Raw genomic sequence first — 6,002 nt, forward strand, 5'->3', positions numbered from 1 at the left:
ATTGTAACTCAATTCTAGACAGTGGGATACAGAGCAAAGTGATGAAAACAACATCATGGTGTAGCTTCTTAAAATGCCTCACACAGGCTGGCCAAATGGCTCAGTTGGTTAAGAGTTAGCTTAAGAGCGCGAGCTCTGAGCGACAGGGCCACCGGTTCAATTCCCACATGGGCCCGTGATGCTGCGCCCGAGCTGAGCTGCTGCTGAGCTGCCAAAAGGTGGCAGGATGGCTCAGCTGGTGAGAGCACGTGCTCCTAACAACAAGACTGCCTGTTTGATGGTGGACTACGCCAGTCCGCAATTAAGACTGAACTCGGCAGCTAGAGCTGAGCTGCCACCCGATGGCTCAGTGGATAGATCCACTGTGCGCTCTTAACAACAAGGCTGCTGGTTCGACTCCTGCATGGGATGGTAACTACGCCCACCCACAACTAAGATTGTAACACAGCACCTTGAGCTTAGAGACCACAAGCTGCTAGGGGGCAGCCAGATGGTGACTAGTGCTCTCCACAACTAAGATTGAAGAACAACTTGGGAATTGGTCCCAACAAGGGGGAGTTGGTCCACCTCCCCAATTCCTGAACACTGTTCTCCTTCCCCAATTCCTCAATTTAAAAAAATAAAATAAAAAAGACTTAAAAAATAAAATGCCTCACAGGTTTCGAAGTCCCCTCTCCTTTCTGCAGTGACTACAAGGCCAAATCTTAAGCACGACAGAGTCGTAGATCCCTGCATCTTGATGAGCAGGGCACCACCCAGGGATGCTTCTCAACCCACATCAGACTCTAAGGAATAAGAAACAAATTCTCTTTAATGACAGAGATTTGGGAGTTGCTTTTCTATAGCACCTAAGTGATACACTAAAATTTTTTTCATTTCACAAACTAAGTATAAATTAGGATGGAGGCAGTAAAACATACATAATTTCAGTTTAAATTATCAGTCATATATTATAATTCTGAATTGAGGCCGTTTCATCAGTGTAAAAACATTTCTTGTAATGTTTGTCATTTTTTCAGGATGACTTTTAATGGAAGAAGAGAAATATATTGGAAAGTTTTCAGGTTTTCTAGATTGTGAAAATTAGGTTGAAAACTAGAGAAAGAAGATTTTGAATCAGGTAGACTAGGATGAAGTGGCATAGGCATCCTGTGGATGGGCTTGAACCTGCCTCTCCGCAGGTGAAAAGCCACAGCAAGTCTGGAGAGGAGGGTGGCAGGATGAAGGGGAGGCTAAGTGGTGAAATGACTGGGAGATATCACGAGTCCTTTCTGCAACACAGTTGGACAACCCATCCCACTAACTCAGACAAGAACATTCAATTAGTACCTGATTACTGAACCAATCAGGAAATGCTGGGTCAGTCTTCTAAGTTGGATTTATCTTCTCTCTCCCAACCAGTCCCAGAAGTCTACCTATCCCTCTACTCTTGGATACAAGGAATAACCCTCTAGTGCTAAAATTGGGTTTTCCAATTTCCTTGTTCCATCCAAGATCCTGCCCCCATTAAAACTTGAGCTAACTGTGCATAACTCCGTTCCTATGTCTGCCAACCCAAACCCACAGGGAGAGTCACCTCACCTCCCTCTATTTATGTTTGAAGTGATGTCTTTAAAGTGTAAACTCCAAGGCAGCTTTGGATAAGTGATGATGATCACTGCGTCTGGCACTCTGCTCTACCAACAAACATTGTAAAATTAATAATGGTCAGGAAATAAGGTTCTCCATCGAGTAGTGTTTACCTGATGCCCAGTTACCTTGGCAACCTAAAGCAGCAAGAGACACTGATGGCAATGGGACTAAAAAGGCTTAGCAATTACCTATAAAGAGAGAACCTGTTCTCAGCAGTAACTGTGTGGTAACAAACACTCTGCATACTTCCATTTGTTTTCTTATGGTGATTTTATATACATGTATACATATGAAGATGTAAATACACACACAAACACACACACACACACACACACACACACGAGTATTCTCCACAAGAATGATAAACTTAAGAAAACTGCCTTATTCATTTGATACTCTTTATCAAACAACTTTCTATTTTTTTGGCATGTCAAATCTTCATTAAAGATTTTTTAATGAGCAGGTAGAACAAATTAAATCCCAGTGAAACACTTATATTTACAGAAAGGTTTTCTGTGTTTGTGAGCATGTGTGTGTGTGTGTGTGTGTGTGTGTGTGTGTGTGTGTATGTGTGTGTGTGTGTGTGTGTTTCTTTGAAGCAGTTTACAGGGGAAGACAAATTTAAGATAAAGTTGTGTCAATTGCAAGGATTCAGGTTAGACTGGGAATTTCCGATCTGCTCTCAGTCATCTGAGTTCATTTGAATGGAGTGGAAAGAGCCTATGAAGAGGATCTTTTTCTCACCCGTTTCCATGGTGTTGTGTCCAAACTCTGGGTACAGGTGGCCAAGTACAGACAGAAGCAAGAAGGAGTTGTTTTCACAAGGATTCTCTGAGCCCTGGGTATACAGGCAGCCCTCCCCCAGAACCCAGGAACAAGCTCTGCTATACAGACGAGGACCCAGCCTCATCACNCCCCCCCCCCGTCCCTGAGGATGTGGTGGGGAGCAACTCCCACCTTTAGGGAGGCAGGGGCACCCCCGCCCACAGGGAGCGCTGGGCTCTTCTTCAACCCCAGGGGGTCGAAGGGTGGGAACTCCCAGCCCTGGAGTTGCTGGGGAGCCCTTGCCCCCATCAAGGGAGTAGAGGATTCCCCAATCCCCCTGAGGGAGTGCTGAGGGGCCCCTCACTTTTCCAGGGAGGGGACACCAATGGGCTGATGGGATCCCAATGATGGACCTGGGTGGAGTCCGAGTGTTTGGATCTCTTATTCTCTGCTGCTTGCTCCCCAAGTGTCCAAAAACTAGAGTGACAAGGGTTGCTGAGGAAGAAAGCACACAGAGATAGTATTTGGGGAACAAGATAACAAGGAGGGATTTTGTAGATTCCTGCTCTGGTATGGTGGGTTGTACCCCTTGGGGTGGTCTGGGAAAAGAAATTACTCTGATATTGCAAAGATATGCTACCTTAGATGCGAAAAGAGGACAGACAGGCTCACTTAAGGTAATGATTGACATTCCCCAAATGTCGGTCATACCTGTACGGCTTTCATGATTTTTACTATTATCTGAAGACAACAATAATGCCACTGTTTATTTGTCTTCAAATATACTCACTTCTTTATCTAAATTTATTTTTAAAGGATGCTTTCTTACTACCATTAATTAGTAACCCAATCTATACTTGACAGAAGTAAAAATAACCAATAAGGTAAAATTCATAAGGTAATAATTCATTTCACTACTGCACATATCATTACTTGTTACCACAGCTGCTAAAATATAACATATTGTTTTCTATCTATGTAAGCTCTAATATAGCCCATGCAATCCCAGCCTGTTACTGAAGACTACGAAAGTATTACCTTGTTGTAACATCAGCACTGCTCTGATTCATCAATCCCTGATGTGGTGTGACTGTTAATTCAATCTCTAAAAGAAACAACAACAAAAAGACTGTAGAAAATATGTGTTGTTTATATGGAATGTTCCTGAGGATAATATCTTTAAAATGAGACCAAGTCTCTGGAAATCATCTAACGTGTCTTTCGTGAATTCTATTAAAGTTCTGATGGTTCACTTAAAGGGCTATCATTTAAACCATTTATTGCTGTGTAGGTGGCGAGTTTTAAAACATTTAAAAACATTTTCTGAGGCATAAAAAGCTATAGCTCTTTTGGATCCACAACAAAATGTTTATTTTGCACAGCTCATTCTTTCAATATGTATAGAACCCTGAGATGTAGTAAAATGTTTGAAAGTAATTATGAAGGAAAAGAGGAGATTAAGGAACTATGGGGTTTGTTGGCAAAGGTACAAAGAGTATTTTTTCAGAGGGTATTTGAAAATGAACAGAGGACTGATCAGGTACAGACAAAACAGTAAGAAAAGCCTCAGAAAATCTCTGTCCTTTGAGTTACCAGTGCCCCAGGGTAACGCTTTGTCCAGAAAGTCTGTGAGCATCAGTCCCTAGAAAAGAAAAGAGTATATTGTGAACCAGAAGATTTTTAGGACATCCACTAAGAAGACAGCAATTGTAAATTCTGTATATCTTTAAATCTTTATTTCCAAGCATAGGTTCATGGTTATATAAAACACTTCAGCAAATTTAAAGTGAGGAAAATAATATTTTAGGTACTATGCATATTACATATGGAATATGATTTGACTCACTATAACTGGATCTATGAGCTATTTACGCTTCTTAATATTGAAACTTAGTTGCATTCATTTTAAGTACATCTTAGGGAAGTGTGGGTATTTGTTGTCTCCTTCCTTAGCATCCTTTCCCCCTTTTTTCCCAACCCAAAAGGCCTCATTTTCTATAGGAAAACTCATCATCCCCACGTCAAGTTCAGCAGAGCCTCTTACACCTGATTAGTCATTAATTCAGGGATGGGGACTTGAGCTGACAAGGTGAGAGGAATGTGCAGTCCATTAATGCCACCATCAGAGGAAGTACTGTGTCAGGAGGCCTGAGTTCTGGATTAGCTCTCCTACTGAGTATGAGTGTGATCTGAAGCAAGTTCTTGATCCGAATCCTTTAGTCCTTTTATCCACGAGTAAAACGAGTGCATTAGTTCTAGAGGTTTTCTGACACAGCGCAGACAGGCTAGCTGTCCACCAGTTCCACCCTTCCCTCCAGGTGTACAGGTTGACTACATTTACTGGTCTCCTGTACTGTTTGGCTGGGGAATTGTAACTCAATTCTAGACAGTGGGATACAGAGCAAAGTGATGAAAACAACATCATGGTGTAGCTTCTTAAAATGCCTCACACAGGCTGGCCAAATGGCTCAGTTGGTTAAGAGTTAGCTTAAGAGCGCGAGCTCTGAGCGACAGGGCCACCGGTTCAATTCCCACATGGGCCCGTGATGCTGCGCCCGAGCTGAGCTGCTGCTGAGCTGCCAAAAGGTGGCAGGATGGCTCAGCTGGTGAGAGCACGTGCTCCTAACAACAAGACTGCCTGTTTGATGGTGGACTACGCCAGTCCGCAATTAAGACTGAACTCGGCAGCTAGAGCTGAGCTGCCGGCTGATGGCTCAGTGGATAGATCCACTGTGTGCTCTTAACAACAAGGCTGCTGGTTCGACTCCTGCATGGGATGGTAACTACGCCCACCCACAACTAAGATTGTAACACAGCACCTTGAGCTTAGAGACCACAAGCTGCTAGGGGGCAGCCAGATGGTGACTAGTGCTCTCCACAACTAAGATTGAAGAACAACTTGGGAATTGGTCCCAACAAGGGGGAGTTGGTCCACCTCCCCAATTCCTGAACACTGTTCTCCTTCCCCAATTCCTCAATTTAAAAAAATAAAATAAAAAAGACTTAAAAAATAAAATGCCTCACAGGTTTCGAAGTCCCCTCTCCTTTCTGCAGTGACTACAAGGCCAAATCTTAAGCACGACAGAGTCGTAGATCCCTGCATCTTGATGAGCAGGGCACCACCCAGGGATGCTTCTCAACCCACATCAGACTCTAAGGAATAAGAAACAAATTCTCTTTAATGACAGAGATTTGGGAGTTGCTTTTCTATAGCACCTAAGTGATACACTAAAATTTTTTTCATTTCACAAACTAAGTATAAATTAGGATGGAGGCAGTAAAACATACATAATTTCAGTTTAAATTATCAGTCATATATTATAATTCTGAATTGAGGCCGTTTCATCAGTGTAAAAACATTTCTTGTAATGTTTGTCATTTTTTCAGGATGACTTTTAATGGAAGAAGAGAAATATATTGGAAAGTTTTCAGGTTTTCTAGATTGTGAAAATTAGGTTGAAAACTAGAGAAAGAAGATTTTGAATCAGGTAGACTAGGATGAAGTGGCATAGGCATCCTGTGGATGGGCTTGAACCTGCCTCTCCGCAGGTGAAAAGCCACAGCAAGTCTGGAGAGGAGGGTGGCAGGATGAAGGGGAGGCTAAG

At 42.6% G+C, this 6,002-nt stretch overlaps 1 long non-coding RNA gene across 1 annotated transcript in view; it reads right to left on the reverse strand.

Moving 5' to 3' along the window:
• Positions 1-3,780: 3,780 nt before the first annotated feature.
• LOC109377628 (uncharacterized) overlaps positions 3,781-6,002 on the reverse strand; it is an 11,002-nt gene continuing 8,780 nt past the window's right edge. The window contains exons 2-3 of the long non-coding RNA XR_002122907.1: positions 5,422-5,550; positions 3,781-4,039 (exon numbers count right to left, since the gene is read on the reverse strand). This is a non-coding gene — a long non-coding RNA (uncharacterized LOC109377628). The remainder of the gene's footprint in view (positions 4,040-5,421; positions 5,551-6,002) is intronic.

This window comes from Hipposideros armiger, unplaced genomic scaffold (assembly GCF_001890085.2).
Source record: "Hipposideros armiger isolate ML-2016 unplaced genomic scaffold, ASM189008v1 scaffold_1483, whole genome shotgun sequence".
Classification (NCBI taxonomy): domain Eukaryota; kingdom Metazoa; phylum Chordata; class Mammalia; order Chiroptera; family Hipposideridae; genus Hipposideros; species Hipposideros armiger.